This window comes from Pinus tabuliformis, chromosome 6 (genome assembly GCF_031772625.1).
Source record: "Pinus tabuliformis cultivar Carrire ecotype Pingquan chromosome 6, CPIR1, whole genome shotgun sequence".
Classification (NCBI taxonomy): domain Eukaryota; kingdom Viridiplantae; phylum Streptophyta; class Pinopsida; order Pinales; family Pinaceae; genus Pinus; species Pinus tabuliformis.
In genome coordinates this window covers 1,761,458,415-1,761,477,516 of record NC_142292.1, presented here as the reverse complement: position 1 = coordinate 1,761,477,516, position 19,102 = coordinate 1,761,458,415, and positions in this window count along the sequence as shown.

Genomic DNA, 19,102 nt, shown 5'->3' with positions numbered 1-19,102 from the left:
CATTCAACCTTGTGTATGGAAAAGAAGCAATACTACCCACAAATCTTGTTCTTCCTTCTCTAGCCCTAGTTCAGTTGATTGAGGAAAGTCCTTCCTCTTCTATTCAGCTTAGACATGATCAAATTCTAAAATTAGAAGAGGAAAGAGAAAAAGCCAGGGTTATTCATGCCAAACATCATCAAGTCATCAAGGCAGCTTTTGATTCAGTCTCATCCGGTTCAAAACAATTTCAAGTCGGTGATTTAGTTCTGAAATGGGACAAAGCCCATGAGGACAAGGGAAAACACACCAAGTTCCAGAAGATGTGGCTTGGACCATTTCAGATCTGTGAGAAGATAGGTCATTCGACCTTTATATTGCAAGATTTATCAGGTTTGAGAGATTCTCTCCCTGTTAATGGCCTTATCTTGAAGAAATTCTTTAATTGAGGAGGTAACCCCTTCTCCTTTTTTTAGTTTAATAGAGTTTTGTAGTTTGTAGAACCTTTAGGAAATAAAGTTGTAAGGTATCTTCCATTGACCTTTTGCTGTGTTTAAAAATTTGATCTACAGAAGTAGTGTGATATCTGCTTTTAAAATAATAGAACTCTTAACCAAAAGGGATAATTTCTAGGAAATTAGGTATCATTGTATTCTGAAACCACATTTCAAGTTTTGTGAACTCCTCTCAAAGTTTAAAAGTATTGTAAATCATTTTCTGTTTTCAAATTGGTCTCAAAAAGTTATCAATATCAAGATAGAAGCTAATCCAATTTCAGCATCTTCAACCCTTATCCTGTCATCCATTTACTCTTAAGGAGAAGATTGTTCATCCCATTCACTAAAGTTTATGATTACTCAGAGTGTAATTCTAAAATATCTGATATTAAAGATAAGAGGTCTTATTACAAGCCTGCTTACCATGTTCATAGGGAAATAGTTTAACCGACATTACCAATACTGCATACCAAAACAGGGTAATGGCTTAGAATTATAAGACAAGGGGTCTCATCACAAGCCAGCTTGTTCGGTTAGATTACTACCAGTGAATGGCATTGTCAATAGCTGGCCACCAAACCAGGACAATGGCTTTTATCTTATCAATAACAGAAAAAGGAAATGAAATACAAAATATGAAAACATGTTTTGAATTCATTCTGTTAATCACACTCTTAATTGGATGGAACAATGGACAATAAACATGGTTAAAAGGTATCCCTGTCGAAACTATAAATGTTTGCTGACAGCAGAGGCTCTACCTATGACAGAAGAGTTTACTATAAAAGCTGATTTGGAAAGGTTTTCTGTTTTATCGTTATAAACCAATAGAGGCCTATTTAAAACTTAGAATGTATCTATTTTATTAAAAAAGAGAGGAAATTAGCAAAAATAGATTCATTTTATTTGGAATACATATATACCTAGTTATATTAGAATTTTCCCCTTTGATTAGAACTCTATTTTGCAAAAGTTTAAGTATTTCTATGCTTTTCAGAGATAACTGGTTCTTCCAGCGAATCGCCAATTGTTGTGCCCTACAACAACCCCCCATTTCATATCATTTATATTTACAAAATTATCATATGAAATGGGTCCCTTTAGAAGTTAATTGGTATCAATATTGCATTATTTGAAAAAGGTCCGAAAACCAAATGAAGACATTATATAAAACCTTTTGAAAAACCCATTTTGATCAAATAAAACAATCTTTTATCATTGCGATAAAGCGATCGCAAGATCGCATATCGCAATGACATAGAAAACACAAATAAGTGACATATGGGTTCCCGCCGATGCGATATCGCTATCGGCTATCGGCGATACTCTATACGCAGTCTTAAAGCACCCCAAGCCTTTCACCCCGATGCGATGGGATATCGCAATCGGCAATCGGCAATATCCTATGCACAATAATAAGGCGCCCAGGTCATACCCCCGATGCGATGCGATATCGCAATCGGCAATCGGCGATACACTATCTATGCACATTGTTATGCCCATTCACCCCGATGCGATGCGATTTCGCTATCGGCGATCGGTGGTATGCTATCCATATGTTTATATAATACCAATTCTCCCGATGCGATGCGATATCGCTATCGGCGATCGGGGTTTCAAAATTGTCAACATAAGGATTTAAGTGTTCCCGACGCCCGATTATGATATAGCGCGGATTTCAAAAAAGCCGTTAAATGGAGGGATATTATGATCAAATCATATTTAAAGCTTAATCTGCTAAGCAATGATGCACCTGCGCCCAACTGCCAAAACATCCATAGCACGCTTAAACGGGTCATTCGGCCGAATAAGGATATAATGGGCATTTAAGGGGTGGCAGGTTTTAAACGGCCATTTAATGTAATTGTAAGATCTTCCCATGGATTGTATCTGCGGCCATTTTTAGAGTTAATCTCTCAGCATGCTTTGATCAATATATCTTTCCCATATTGGATTTTTATTGGCATATCTCTGTGTTACGTTTATTTTCTCCTCTGTGCAGAATTCATCCAAAGGAGAAAGCTCAAGCAAAATGGGGAAGAAATCCAAGAAGACCACAGGCGCTTCCGCTACACCAGCTGCAGGACAAGCTGTCATGGACAAAAAGAATGGATTGATATCTGATACTACATGTTCGGGTCTCGTCAGAGTTACTTGGCAAGGTACCTACAACCTGATTGAAGCCGAAGAACCAACAATGACAACAGTAGAAGCTATTGTGGATTTAACTCGGAAATCTGAAGGTACTCTCAAGGACTTAGCCGACTCCTTCCTTCACAGGATAGCAGCCAGGGAACAAATTCTCCCATACACATACGTAGTGCGGTGGGCAATTGAAGAAATCCCAATCCTGGATAGAACCTTCAACACCAGAGACGGGAGAATTTTCGGGTCGTTCAAAGCTGATGATTTGAGGCAAATGTATCATTTGCCTGAGCCAGAGAAGATATACAATAAGGCATTCCTGGAAAAATTCTCAAACGAGAACAAAGTTGAATCCGAACCCATCCGGGATTGGAGACAAAATCCGGCCAAGCACAAACATGAATCTTCCGGTAAGTACTGGGTTGATTCTATGGCTTCTCCTTATTGCTATGCTGGAATAATGATGTGTAGATTATGGGGATTGCATGACTCTGCTAATTTTACCATAGAAATGGTTCCCCTAATGGAAGCAGCATGCAACAGTGTAATTATGGATTGGGCCACTATCCTCTCAAACAAATTAGCAACAGCTGTGCTTGAGTTTAGAAGCAAGACCCGTATTTCTGAAAGGGTAATTCCCCCATTCTACTACAGTGCCTATATTCTAGATACCCTGTGTTTTAACTCTGAATTCCCCGTACTTGGCTGGAGGTGGACTGCACAAGACCCCATGCCTATTCATATATATCATCAGAAATTGTGGAAATCTTCTTATAAACATCATCTATACCAAGTCTGTAATGGCTTTATGTTGCCTATTTATTATTCCATTTTCGATAAACCTGCTCCCAAGATTTCTTATCAAGCCGGAATTGATTTAACCGCAATAGGTAGATGGTTTGGAGAGGAGAGATTTACCTACATAAGAGTTTTCGGTAGCCAAGCCAAACCTCATGTCCTCCCTTTAGACATACCGGATAAACTGCTGGCAAGGGAAATTTCTTACCAAATCATTGCTGAGAGTGTTACACAAACACTCAAGAAAAATAAGAAGCAAGGCTGGCCCTCTTTTCCTTTGAGATGCGGTGTATATACCTTGCATGACCTCAAACATGCAGAAAAGGAAGCTACAAAGATTCAATCCTTAACTCTGGTGACTCTCCCAAATAGGCAGTTTGATCCAAACAAAGTTGCCTATACTGCACTAGAACAGGCCAAATTGACAAGATTTGACCATAAAGAAGATATGTTTGACGACCTGTTCTCTTCAGCTGAGACAATAAATCAGGTTAAAGCATTCGCTAAAGTGAAATATAATGATGAAGGGTTGACTGAATTTAATAAACTTAGAGAATAGAGGTTGCAAACTCTGCCTCTAGATTTACTAGCGACAACCCCAGCGACATCATCAAGCGAGCCTGATCGGCAACAGTCAAAGGAACCTCCGGTTATAACAAAAGATCATAAGAAGGAACAGGAGGAAAAGCAGAGGAGAGAACAAGAAGAAAGGCAGAGAAAAGAAAAAGAAGAAAAGCAGAAGAGAGCGCAAGAGGAAAAACAGAGAAGAGAGAAAGAGGAAAGGAAAAAGAAAGAGCATGAGGAAAGGCAAAAGAAAGAACAAGAGGAACAGTAGAAGAGAGAGCAGGAAAAAGTGCGGAAGGAGTCCCAAGCCGAAAAGCAAAAACAAACCACCATTGATGTCAATATAGATACTCGTATTGACCCTAAATTGCTCCAGGAATGGAAGCAATTTGATTCCATCATCAGTGGGTTGGAATGTTCAAAGGATACAGACACTTCCAAGACAACGGATACACAGGACATCACTTCACCTCAGGTTCTAAGTGGAACCAGCGGCCCACCCATTTCTAAAGAGGTAGAGATAATACCAAAGGACCCCTCCGACCAAATCATTTTGCAGGTAGAAGATATTCCTCCCTTGGATGTCTTCTACAGCCCAAGGCATAAAGCAGTGGTTAAACGACAAAGGAAAAGAAGAAGGACTGATCAACCTTCCCTTTTCCCAGAGCAAACTGTTACGGGCAATGTGGTTTGGAAGGAGGAATTTGACCCCTCCGATGACCTAACAATACTGTCGCAGTATGCGGGAGCCTATTCGGCAGCAACAATTGATAAGGCATCGGAGGTAAGTCTTCTACTGAAAACCAAGGATCAAGAGATTTTCTCATTACAGGAAGAGTTAGTTGAGACAAAGCAGAAGGCAGAGCAGCAATTGTTGACACAACAGTAAGTGAACAGTCAAGTAACTCAACAATTGTAGGCAGAAAAGCAAAGGATCGACCAAAGCGCGATCCAGAAACAAAAAGAATTAGCAGAGGCATTGGCACAATTGAAGGCAGCGAACGAGCAAATGGTGAAGACAAAAGATGAGCAAATCACTCAATTATCATCACAGCTCGAGAAAATAAAGGGCGTTCCACAAGTGGCTGAATTTAGAGCAGAAGCATTACAAATAAATACTGCATTAATATCCCAAATTAAGCTTCTGTGTCAACAAATCGCCCAGGCAGAGCCACTGTGTGAATTAACGGCATCCATTAATAAGCAGGTAGAGAAGGCCAGAACTGAATTGGATCAAGCCGAGAAAACCATAGCTGCATTTCTTGACTGGCAAGATTCTGATCAAGGACAAGCGGCGAATTTGCCCAGGATCCTAGAAACACATAAATATATATTCTTTATGGAATGGCAGTCCCAGTTAATGAGAGCAGAGAGGGCAGCTTCAAGATGTAAATCAACTTCCAGCAATCTAGTTGAACTGGTTAATAACACTCTCTATTTATCAAACATGATCTCCCAATGCACACCAGGAAAGTTGACAACAACGAACACATTGGAGCAATCATGTTATCCTGATTTAGAGGAAAAGGGAGATTAATCGCTGGGATTAACAGTTTAACCTGGGACACATATTGGTTCTTCCTGGTAAAGCCGCATACACAAAGAGCCGCCCTTAAGTTCCTAACAAATGCGATCGGGTATATGATTCCCGATATTCAGGATGCCACCTATCCCGCCCAGCTTAGTTCGCGCCTCAACAAACCTCCTGAAGTAGAGCCAATGCTTGCGATAAGTCAGCTCAGATATAAAGGCAAGTAACCTACCTGATGAATCGTGCCGCCGACTGCCAGATCGCTCAAGAAAATCATATCAAGATTGATTGATAGCAATTAAATAGGATTTATGTTTCATAGATAGGTAGATTAGCTAAGTATTTATAGACCCTTTCATTGTTTTGGAAAGGGTCGTAAAGTTTTGTACCAGACTTAAAGACTGAGGTTTGCACTATTGTGCTTCAGTCAATATTCTTTTATGAAACTGGACCAGTTGTTCTTAATTCAACAAGGAAGTTTTTTTATGCAATTGTGCACTATTGTCTTTGTTGAGAATGTTTCTGCGTTGAAGGAAGAATTACAAGTAGCGATTGATATTGGGAGTGTCAAGCAACTCATATGGTATTTCTATCTATGTCTGAATTCATTCCTTTCATATGAATTGTTATGTGATTATTCTTGCTATTATTGATTATATGCATGCGCTGTAACAACATATCTATATTCATTCCACTATTGGATGTTTTATGATGTGCCTTTCTTTTTAATCATGTATATGTTAATGATATAAATGATAAGTGTAGTAATATCGCTTTAATCGCTTTGCTTAACTATTTAAGCATAGTAATCATGAATGAAATAATGTCCATGTCTGTTAAATGGAGTCATCTATATGCCTGTTTATAGACACGGATCATCAAGCGCTGCACTTTAAAGTTCAATAAGTTCCCGGGATAGGTTATAGTTATTGTATTCTTGTTAATAGTTTTAGTTATTCGCTCACCACTAGTTTAGTTTATAAATCATCCATTCATCCCGTTTATCCACTTTTGGGAAACTGGTCCCATTATCCCCAGTCGGAGCCACTATTCCAAATGGAAAAGGAGCTGTACTAAGGTCCGGACCGGGTGGTTATCCCCAATGTTGTTGCAGCAATTTTCGAGGCATCAACAGGTCCCTATTATACTAGTGTATTCCCTTATTATTATTGCCATTGCAGCTCCTCATTATTATTGTTTTGCCCATGTCGTCCCCATATTGTTATTATTGTGCCCCATAGAAGTCCACTATTGTTATTGTTGTGCCCTTACATTATTATTGTTATGTTGGCTCTGATTATATTGTGACCCCTTAGACTCCTATATATAGAAAGGAGGTCTTGTCATTTGTATCATCCAAGAATTGTTCATTTGTGTAATGTAAAGGAGGTTTCCCCCTCGAAGAGGCTATTTTTAAAGTCTTTTATCATCTCATTCTTCTATTTTGTGTGTTGGTTGCATAAAAATTGGTATCAGAGCTTTGGATTCTATGGTTTCACTACTTCAAATAGGCCATCGTGGAATTTTCACTATAAAGTTTTATCTACGAATATTCAAAAGATGAATTTAAAACCCATTTTAGAGAAAATAGTGATGAACCTAGAGACCAAATTTCAGATATTGTATCGCTATATTTTCAGAGATATGAACTGAGGAAGTTATGGTTTTTTCAGGATCCAGAATTCGATCTCAAACAGGTCGCCTTGGGAAAATCATTATAACTTTTTCTATGAGCATCAGATTGAAATTTAGTCAATATTTATAGAAAGCGAACGGACTGTAGTTTTCTGTGTATCGTTGTCATGTTCGAAAGTCAAAACAATGACACACGACACTTTGTACAAGTTCACTCTACTAAACTAGTATATAATCAGGTCATCGTGGGAGATTTGACATAACTCTTTCTTGGAGAATCTAATATAGATCAGACTTGTGGGGTTGGAAAGAGGAATCAGAGGGATATCATAAGACAAAATTTCAGATCTTGGAGATTCGAAATTACAGATACATAATAGATTCAATATTGAGCTCCTACAAAAGAAGAAAAAAGGTGTGTAGTCTTTTTAAAAAAATTACATAAGTTTGGTTTGAAAAATTATTTTGAAGTGATTCAAAGGGCACAATGAGGCATATTTATTAGTAATTGATTCCTTGAAGAAATAAAATGGAAACACCCAGTAAGCAGCCTGAAATATCTAGCATGACTCATAAAGAAGAGGAATAAATGCAACATCATATATCAAAATTATGAGACCAAGTGCAACAAATTTCAATCTCACAAAAAGTAACCGAAGCTAAGATAGATGGTTTAAGGAAAGGCATGGAAGCTAATATGGATGGCATGGAAGTTAAGATGGATAGTTTAGAAGCAAACATTGAAGATTTGAAGAAAGAAATGGAAGGTTTGAAAGGAGGTTTAGAAAATTTGCTACAAGAAATGCTTCCTAATGGAGAAAAGGTAGTAGAGGAAACTCATGATGAGAACAAAAGAAATGTTAATAATGATTTCATAGACTCTAGCATTGGATTCAAGACCCACCATGTTCCAAAGATCGATATGAGGAAGTTTGATGGCAAGGATCTCGTAACATGGATACTACAGATGGCGAAATATTTCGATCTCCATAATGTGCAAAACACACAAAAAGTACGCACTGTAACTTTATATTTGGAACACAATCAGTTTGTATGGTATCAATGGATTTTCTCTCATAAAAAAAATGTCACTTGGGAAATTTTTATGGAAGAAATGATAGCACATTATGAGGATACAAAAAGAAACACATTTTTTAGCCAATTGATAAATCTGAAATAAAAGGCTTCAATGGTGGAGCACATTGAGGAATTCCAAAAATTGAATATAAGGGTAAAAGATATTCTAGAGGAGCATAGGATTGATGTGTTCATAAGGAATTTAAAGGATAACATCCAACATGAGGTTCACCTTTGGGAACCTGATTCATTGGAGAAGGCATTCAAGTTCGCAAGAAAAATTGAAAGAAAAATTATGGCAACAAGGAAGCCTACCAATCACAACTATAAAGATGGAAGTGTTGTTTCCGCTAGCCTTCCACAACCTACAAGGTTGACACCACAAAAATTGGAAGAAAAAAGAGAAAAAGGGCTTTGTTCCAGCTGTGATAGAAAATAAACTAAAAGTCATAACTGTGCTGAGAAGAAATTATTTTACATAGATTGTGAAGAGGAAGAAGAAAAGGAAAATGAAACATCACAATAAGAGGATACACACCAATAACAAACCCTAGAGAAAGAATAAATGAATCTGACCATATCTTGTAATGCATTGGCCGGAATTACCACTCCTCAAACTATCAAGATAGAAGGACATATCAAGAAGAATGTTATGAACCAACTCACAAAAATATAGAAAAGATAGATCAACGACTTCAAAATGAGCCTCTTTGAGGGGGCAGTTGTAGGAATTTACAGGGTAAGTTCCACAGAAAGAATACCAAAAGGACACCGCTCACAACCAGATCTCAAATCAATACACCAGTATTTTTGACGTGGTTAAAACCCTCAGAGTGCAAGGAGGGAAACAGTCCACGACCTGTCCCAACGTGGGTACTACAGGCAATTTATTAATCAAAGAATGAAAATTTACATAAGCTTCTCTCATGCACGGATTACCCGAACAATGACCCTCCATGCGCTTTAAATAGAACTCATGGACCAATCGGGTGTCAAGCCACGGATCAAGTGTCGGTAATACCGAGGTGAGAGTGAACCGTCGGATCACTACATATCGTGACCGTCGGATTGTAAGTTACAAAATGTACAACGGTAAAGAAACACACTTTACCTAACTCTAACCTAACTCTATACTAGACCAAGTTGAACTTAACTATATCCTATGTGTCGGAATATCCTAACATCCCCCCTTAAGAACAACTTGGGATAGGATTGAAGGATTTACAAATATGACACAATAGGAGAAGGAAGGAGGCACTAGAGCCTATCCCCCCTTAGTGACAACTTCCTGAACTCCAAGCATATATCGAAGTTTAGTGAACTTCGCCTCTGTGAGAGCCTTTGTGAAGATGTCTGCAACCTGATCATCTGTTGGACAATATTGCACTTCAAGAACATGGTCATGAATGAGCTTTCTGATGAAGTGCATGTGTAGTTCAATGTGTTTGCTGCGCTGATGCTGGACTGGATCTTTGCATAGCTGAATGGCACTTTGATTATCACACCAAAGTGTGGTTGGATGCTGCTGCTCAAAGCCAAACTCTGATAGGATCTGACGAAGCCACAAGGCTTCCTTACTAGCTTCCACGGCACCACGATACTCTGCTTCTACTGACGAAAGAGAAATGACAGCCTGTTTCTTACAAGCCCATGTAATAGGTCCTGAACCAAGAGTGAAGACATAACCGGCAGTAGACTTCCGATCATCAGGGTCACCAGCCCAATCAGAATCAGTGAAACCAACTAACAGAGGAGCTGCTTTGGCACTGTAATGAATCCCAAACTGTACTGTACCTCGAACATAACGAAGTATTCTTTTAGCTGCTTTCCAATGACTTTCACGGGGGTTTTGCATAAAACGAGCAACAAGGCCAACAGCAAAGGAAAGATCAGGACGAGTATGGGTTAAATACAAGAGTTTTCCGACAAGTTGACGGTATAAGGTAGCATCAACTTCAGGAGAAGTACAAGAGACTGAAAGTTTGACTCCAGACTGAAAGGGAGAAGGGGCTGGCTTACAGTCTTCCATGTGAAAATGACGAAGAATATCACAAGCATACTTGGACTGGGAAAGGAAAATACCCTTTGGATTGCAAGACTTGAAGACCGAGAAAATAGTGTAAGTGTCCTAAGTCTGTCATTTCAAATTTCTTTTTAAGGCTGGACTTCACATGGTTTATAAGGTTGGGATCACTACCAGTAAGAATAAGATCATCAACATAAAGAACAAGGATGATAAGAGAGTTGCCCACTTTCTTGGTGTAGACAGTATTGTCAGAATGACACCTAGAAAAGCCAGATTCTAAAAGAAAGCTATCCATTTTGGCATACCAAGCCCGAGGAGCTTGCTTGAGGCCATAAAGGGATTTCTTAAGTCGACAAACAAGGCTGGAGTCTGTTTGTATGAAGCCAATGGGTTGTTCCATATAGATTTCTTCCTGCAAGTCCCCATGCAAGAAGGCAGATTTAACATCCATCTGATGGACTTCCCATTTTAAAGAGGCAGCAAGGGAAAGAACAAGGCGGATAGAGTTCATTTTGGCAACAGGGGAGAAGGTTTCAGTGTAGTCAATGCCTTCAACCTGTGAAAAGCCCTTAGCAACGAGACGAGCTTTATGTTTATCAACTTTCCCATCTGGTCCATACTTGGTTCTGTAAACCCATTTACATCTAACAAGTTTGCGTCCCTTTGGTAGAGGAACAAGATCCCATGTATCATTTGTCATCAATGAATGATATTCTTCATTCATAGCTGCTTCCCAATGTGGATGGCCTGAAGCTTCTGCAAAAGTGTCAGGATCATGATTTACTGGAGCTTGAGCCAGTAAAGAAGAGGCTCTTTCAAACTGAGAACGTGTACGTCGCTGATCTGTAGGATCACCGGCAAGATCACCTGCTGCATCCCGAGTAGCACGGACCCATCTTGGAAGTTGAGGATCCTGAGAAGGTGGGGGAGGATTATCATCCTCGCTTTCATCATCTGAAGAAGAAATGTTTTCAAAAGTAGAAGAGATAGGAAGAGGTGGCACATCCGCCGGACTAGGCTCGCAGGCCGATTTATTTTCATCAAATTTTACATCTCTTCTAATGATAACATTTTTGGACTTAAATGGAATAAGTCTATAACCTTTTACATCTTCAGAATATCCAACAAAAGTACATTTCTCACTCTTAGGTTCTAAAGCTTTATGCTTTTCATCTGGAATATGGGCCCATGCTTCACTTCCAAACACACGAAAGTGACTTACATCTGGTTTAATGGAACTCCAAGCTTCTTCTGGAGTGATATTCTCTAGAACCTTAGTAGGAGTGCGATTGATTATATAATTTGCACAATTAATTGCTTCGGCCCAAAAACTAAGACTGAGTCCTTTAGATTGCAGCATACAATTAGCCATTTCCTTTAAGGTGCGATTTTTCCTTTCAGCTACACCATTTTGTTGTGGAGTGTATGGAACAGTATGTTGCATTTGAATTCCATTTTCGGTGCAAAAGTTGATGAATGTGTTTTTAACATATTCTCCACCATTATCAGTTCTTAGCTTAAGAATTTGATGTCCAGATTGTTTTTCAACAAAGGCTTTGAAGGCCAAAAAAGTGTTAAATACTTCGCTCTTGAGTTTTAAGAAGTATACCCAAGTGCGTCTGGAGAAATCATCAATGAAAGTTAAGAAGTACTTGCAGCCAGAGAATGAAGCAACAGGAAGAGGACCACATAAATCACTGTGCACAAGCTGTAAAGGGGCTGAGGCGTGCCAAGAGGCACGTTTGTCAAAACTGTCCCGATGATGTTTTCCGAGTACACATCCGGAACAAACACCATCTCTGCAAGATACCATAGGAAGACCTGTCACCATATTTTCTTTACATAGATGCTGAAGGGAGCGATAGTTTAAGTGACCAAATCGCTCATGCCAAAGTTTGCTCACTTCATCATTATGAGCAACAAATACTGAGGGAAGATTGGATGACCCAAAGTTGTGAAACTTATACAACCTTTTGGAATCATCAGCAAGACCAGTAGCTAGAATCTGTTTAGGATCTTTTAGATCCTTGATTACAACATCATGAGGTGAAAATTCAACAATTTTACCTTCACCTGAATGAGTTATCTGATAGACAGATAGAAGGTTGCAGGATAAGGTTGGAACACATAATACATCATTAAACTGACCATTGTCTAGATGAACAGTTCCAGTCCCTACAACATTAAGAGATCTATCATCACCAATATATATATTTTTGGTGTTACAATCATTTAAAGAAGAAAACATGGCTTGGTTTTTGGCCATGTGACAAGAGGCTCCAGAATCAATGAGCCACTCATGAGAATGAGAAGAAGAAGAAGATACATTTAATGCATAACCAGACTGAGATGATTGACAATGACATGCAGAAAGTGCCATTCCGGAAGTTGAAGTTGAAGTAGGCTCCACATGGATGTTATGTTTCTTCATTGCGGCTTCCAAGGCTTCCATCTTCTTAAAGCATTTAGATTCTAAGTGGCCATCTCGATTACAAAAGTTACAATGTCTATCAGTCTTCTTCCATTTGTTTTTATTGGTCTTATCATTTTGCTGAAATGATCTTTCATTTTGAGGCTGAGATGGTTTAGGACCATTCTTTTGAGGATATGACTTCTTAGGATTCTTTGAATTTGGTTGCTGCTGGGCGGCTAACGCTTTCGTGGAAGAGTTTCCAAGATTAAGAAGACCAAGGTGTAAGAGTTTTTCTTGTTCTCTTATTAAGGAATCACAAAAGGAGTCAAAGGAAGGGGCCTTGTAGTCTTGTCCTTGACAAATGAAAGCTTCCCTTGTAGAATGGAAAGTGGAAACAAATACAGAGTAGGCTGGTCCCAACTTAGTAAGGATGGAATAAATAAGGTTACCATCTTCTTTCTTAACTTTAACACCTTCCAAGAGATATCTAAGGGTCTTGAATTTGGACAAGAAATCTTCAATGCAAGAAAAATTATTAGGATCCAAAGTAAGCAGCTCATTTTCAAGTTGATGGGCTCTAATTTCATTTTTAATCCCAAAAACTTTAGCAAGTTTTTCTAATGCTTCATGAGGAGTCTCAAGTTCTGCAATGTGGAATCTAAGATCAGGAGAAACAGACATCCCTATCAAACCACGTGCTTGATCTTGTCTATTTTCCCATTTTGCCGCCTTGTCTTCATCTTTTGGTTTCTTCTCTTGGTCTGTGGCTATTCTGAAGAGACCTTTACTTCTAAGTAAATCTTCCATGTAGGCTACCCATTGGAAGTAGTTAGTGCTGTCAAGAATGACTTGGCATGGACTTTCCATTTTTTTAAAAAAACTGAAGCTGAAGATGCTGAAAGTAAGTGTTCCAATGGATAGATCTCGAAAAAATAGGCGGTTTTAAAAAAAACGGCTCTGAAAAAGGCTTCCGGATGAAGAAGTTATGGCTTTTTGAAAAAAAATTGTTGACGTTGCCGGCAAAGTGCGCGAATGTGCGGGAATGAAAAAATCCGCCCCCACAAAATGGAGACTTGAACCCAAGACCTCTACTCTCTTAAAATAGCTTTGAACCAATTGATCTATACAAAAAATTTGAGAGAGAGAGAGAGAGAGGGGGGGGGGGGGGGGGGGCTTGGTTTGCGTGCTTGCCTTGAGAAAGCTCTTTTTCCCTACAAAACACAAAACACAAAACCCAACACGAATATGCAAAGAAAAACGAACCTTACGGCTCGAAGTTAGCTTTAGCCAAAAAACTAGAAATTAAAAAAAAATCTCAAAGTTAGCTTTAGCCGAAAAACTAAATATTTTTCTCAATGTTTCTGATTTTCCGAGATCACACTAAGGTGCAGGGAAAAGAGCATACGCATGAGAAAAATCCTTCCTTTCTGTTTCTGATTTGCCCAGATCGCACAGAGTCGCAGGGCAAAGAGCATACGCAGAAATGAAAGGTATAGATCCGGTTAAAAAAAAGGCTAAATAAACTGAGACCGAAATAAGCAGAGAGAAAATAACAGTAAACTGCAAAAAAAAACACTGTATACCTCCCGATCTGAAAAATGACGCAGCTAGGGCTACCGGAAACCTTTTCGCGTGAAACGAAAGGGGTTCCTCACTGGAACAGATGCTCCGAACGCAACAGAGCAGTCCTCTCGGCCCGAAAGCAGTCAGAAACAGCAGATCTAGGAAACGACAGCCGCATGCAGTTCTACCGGCTTCAGATTTGGATCACCAACGGACGCGGCCCTCAAATAGCTCTGATACCATGTAGGAATTTACAGGGTAAGTTCCTCAGAAAGAATACCAAAAGGACACCGCTCACAACCAGATCTCAAATCAATACACCAGTATTTTTGACGTGGTTAAAACCCTCAGAGTGCAAGGAGGGAAACAGTCCACGGCCTGTCCCAACGTGGGTACTACAGGCAATTTATTAATCAAAGAATGAAAATTTACATAAGCTTCTCTCATGCACGGATTACCCGAACAATGACCCTCCATGCGCTTTAAATAGAACTCATGGACCAATCGGGTGTCAAGCCACGGATCAAGTGTCGGTAATACCGAGGTGAGAGTGAACCGTCGGATCACTACATATCGTGACCGTCGGATTGTAAGTTACAAAATGTACAACGGTAAAGAAACACACTTTACCTAACTCTAACCTAACTCTATACTAGACCAAGTTGAACTTAACTATATCCTATGTGTCGGAATATCCTAACATCCCCCCTTAAGAACAACTTGGGATAGGATTGAAGGATTTACAAATATGACACAATAGGAGAAGGAAGGAGGCACTAGAGCCTATCCCCCCTTAGTGACAACTTCCTGAACTCCAAGCATACATCGAAGTTTAGTGAACTTCGCCTCTGTGAGAGCCTTTGTGAAGATGTCTGCAACCTGATCATCTGTTGGACAATATTGCACTTCAAGAACATGGTCATGAATGAGCTTTCTGATGAAGTGCATGTGTAGTTCAATGTGTTTGCTGCGCTGATGATGGACTGGATCTTTGCATAGCTGAATGGCACTTTGATTATCACACCAAAGTGTGGTTGGATGCTGCTGCTCAAAGCCAAACTATGATAGGATCTGACGAAGCCACAAGGCTTCCTTACTAGCTTCCACGGCACCACGATACTCTGCTTCTACTGACGAAAGAGAAATGGCAGCCTGTTTCTTACAAGCCCATGTAATAGGTCCTAAACCAAGAGTGAAGACATAACCGGCAGTAGACTTCCGATCATCAGGGTCACCAGCCCAATCAGAATCAGTGAAACCAACTAACAGAGGAGCTGCTTTGGCACTGTAATGAATCCCAAACTGTATTGTACCTCAAACATAACGAAGTATTCTTTTAGCTGCTTTCCAATGACTTTCACGGGGGTTTTGCATAAAACGAGCAACAAGGCCAACAGCAAAGGAAAGATCAGGACGAGTATGGGTTAAATACAAGAGTTTTCCGACAAGTTGACGGTATAAGGTAGCATCAACTTCAGGAGAAGTACAAGAGACTGAAAGTTTGACTCCAGACTGAAAGGGAGAAGGAGCTGGCTTACAGTCTTCCATGTGAAAATGACGAAGAATATCACAAGCATACTTGGACTGGGAAAGGAAAATACCCTCTTGGGATTGCAAGACTTGAAGACCAAGAAAATAGTGTAAGTGTCCTAAGTCTGTCATTTCAAATTTCTTTTTAAGGCTGGACTTCACATGGTTTATAAGGTTGGGATCACTACCAGTAAGAATAAGATCATCAACATAAAGAACAAGGATGATAAGAGAGTTGCCCACTTTCTTGGTGTAGACAGTATTGTCAGAATGACACCTAGAAAAGCCAGATTCTAAAAGAAAGCTATCCATTTTGGCATACCAAGCCCGAGGAGCTTGCTTGAGGCCATAAAGGGATTTCTTAAGTCGACAAACAAGGCTGGAGTCTGTTTGTATGAAGCCAATGGGTTGTTCCATATAGATTTCTTCCTGCAAGTCCCCATGCAAGAAGGCAGATTTAACATCCATCTGATGGACTTCCCATTTTAAAGAGGCAGCAAGGGAAAGAACAAGGCGGATAGAGTTCATTTTGGCAACAGGGGAGAAGGTTTCAGTGTAGTCAATGCCTTCAACCTGTGAAAAGCCCTTAGCAACGAGACGAGCTTTATGTTTATCAACTTTCCCATCTGGTCCATACTTGGTTCTGTAAACCCATTTACATCTAACAAGTTTGCGTCCCTTTGGTAGAGGAACAAGATCCCATGTATCATTTGTCATTAATGAATGATATTCTTCATTCATAGCTGCTTCCCAATGTGGATGGCCTGAAGCTTCTGCAAAAGTGTCAGGATCATGATTTACTGGAGCTTGAGCCAGTAAAGAAGAGGCTCTTTCAAACTGAGAACGTGTACGTCGCTGATCTGTAGGATCACCGGCAAGATCACCTGCTGCATCCCGAGTAGCACAGACCCATCTTGGAAGTTGAGGATCCTGAGAAGGTGGGGGAGGATTATCATCCTCGCTTTCATCATCTGAAGAAGAAATGTTTTCAAAAGTAGAAGAGATAGGAAGAGGAGGCACATCCGCCGGACTAGGCTCGCAGGCCGATTTATTTTCATCAAATTTTACATCTCTTCTAATGATAACATTTTTGGACTTAAATGGAATAAGTCTATAACCTTTTACATCTCAGAATATCCAACAAAAGTACATTTCTCACTCTTAGGTTCTAAAGCTTTATGCTTTTCATTTGGAATATGGGCCCATGCTTCACTTCCAAACACACGAAAGTGACTTACATCTGGTTTAATGGAACTCCAAGCTTCTTCTGGAGTGATATTCTCTAGAACCTTAGTAGGAGTGCGATTGATTATATAATTTGCACAATTAATTGCTTCGGCCCAAAAACTAAGACTGAGTCCTTTAGATTGCAGCATACAATTAGCCATTTCCTTTAAGGTGCGATTTTTTCCTTTCGGCTACACCATTTTGTTGTGGAGTGTATGGAACAGTATGTTGCATTTGATTCCATTTTCGGTGCAAAAGTTGATGAATGTGTTTTTAACATATTCTCCACCATTATCAATTCTTAGCTTAAGAATTTGATGTCCAGATTGTTTTTCAACAAAGGCTTTGAAGGCCAAAAAAGTGTTAAATACTTCACTCTTGAGTTTTAAGAAGTATACCCAAGTGCGTCTGGAGAAATCATCAATGAAAGTTAAGAAGTACTTGCAGCGAGAGAATGAAGCAACAGGAAGAGGACCACATAAATCACTGTGCACAAGCTGTAAAGGGGCTGAGGCGTGCCAAGAGGCACGTTTGTCAAAACTGTCCCGATGATGTTTTCCGAGTACACATCCGGAACAAACACCATCTCTGCAAGATACCATAGGAAGACCTGTCACCATATTTTCTTTACATAGATGCTGAAGGGAGCGATAGTTTAAGTGACCAAATCGCTCATGCCAAAGTTTGCTCACTTCATCATTATGAGCAACAAATACTGAGGGAAGATTGGATGACCCAAAGTTGTGAAACTTATACAACCTTTTGGAGTCATCAGCAAGACCAGTAGCTAGAATCTGTTTAGGATCTTTTAGATCCTTGATTACAACATCATGAGGTGAAAATTCAACAATTTTACCTTCACCTGAATGAGTTATCTGATAGACAGATAGAAGGTTGCAGGATAAGGTTGGAAAACACATAATACATCATTAAACTGACCATTGTCTAGATGAACAGTTCCAGTCCCTACAACATTAAGAGATCTATCATCACCAATATATATTTTTTTGGTGTTACAATCATTTAAAGAAAAAAACATGGCTTGATTTTTGGCCATGTGACAGAGGCTCCAGAATCAATGAGCCACTCATGAGAATGAGAAGAAGAAGAAGATACATTTAATGCATAACCAGACTGAGATGATTGATAATGACATGCAGAAAGTGCCATTCCGGAAGTTGAAGTTGAAGTAGGCTCCACATGGATGTTATGTTTCTTCATTGCGGCTTCCAGGCTTCCATCTTCTTAAAGCATTTAGATTCTAAGTGGCCATCTCGATTACAAAAGTTACAATGTCTATCAGACTTCTTCCATTTGTTTTTATTGGTCTTATCATTTTGCTGAAATGATCTTTCATTTTGAGGCTGAGATGGTTTAGGACCATTATTTTGAGGATATGACTTCTTAGGATTATTTGAATTTGGTTGCTGCTGGGCGGCTAACGCTTTCGTGGAAGAGTTTCCAAGATTAAGAAGACCAAGGTGTAAGAGTTTTTCTTGTTCTCTTGTTTAAGGAATCACAAAAGGAGTCAAAGGAAGGGGCCTTGTATTCTTGTCCTTGACAATTGAAAGCTTCCCTTGTAGAATGGAAAGTGGAAACAAATACAGAGTAGTTGGTCCCAACTTAGTAAGGATGGAATAAATAAGGTTACCATCTTCTTTCTTAACTTTAACACCTTCCAAGAGATTTCTAAGGGTCTTGAATTTGGACAAGAAATCTTCAATGCAAGAAAAATTATTAGGATCCAAAGTAAGCAGCTCATTTTCAAGTTGATGGGCTCTAATTTCATTTTTAATCCAAAAACTTTAGCAAGTTTTTCTAATGCTTCATGAGGAGTCTCAAGTTCTGCAATGTGGAATCTAAGATCAGGAGAAACAGATATCCCTATCAACCACGTGCTTGATCTTGTCTATTTTCCATTTTGCCGCCTTGTCTTCATCTTTTGGTTTCTTCTCTTGGTCTGTGGCTATTCTGTAGAGACCTTTACTTCTAAGTAAATCTCCCATGTAGGCTACCCATTGGAAGTAGTTAGTGCTGTCAAGAATGACTTGGCATGGACTTTCCATTTTTTTTTTTTAAAAATTGAAGCTGAAGATGCTGAAAGTAAGTGTTCCAAT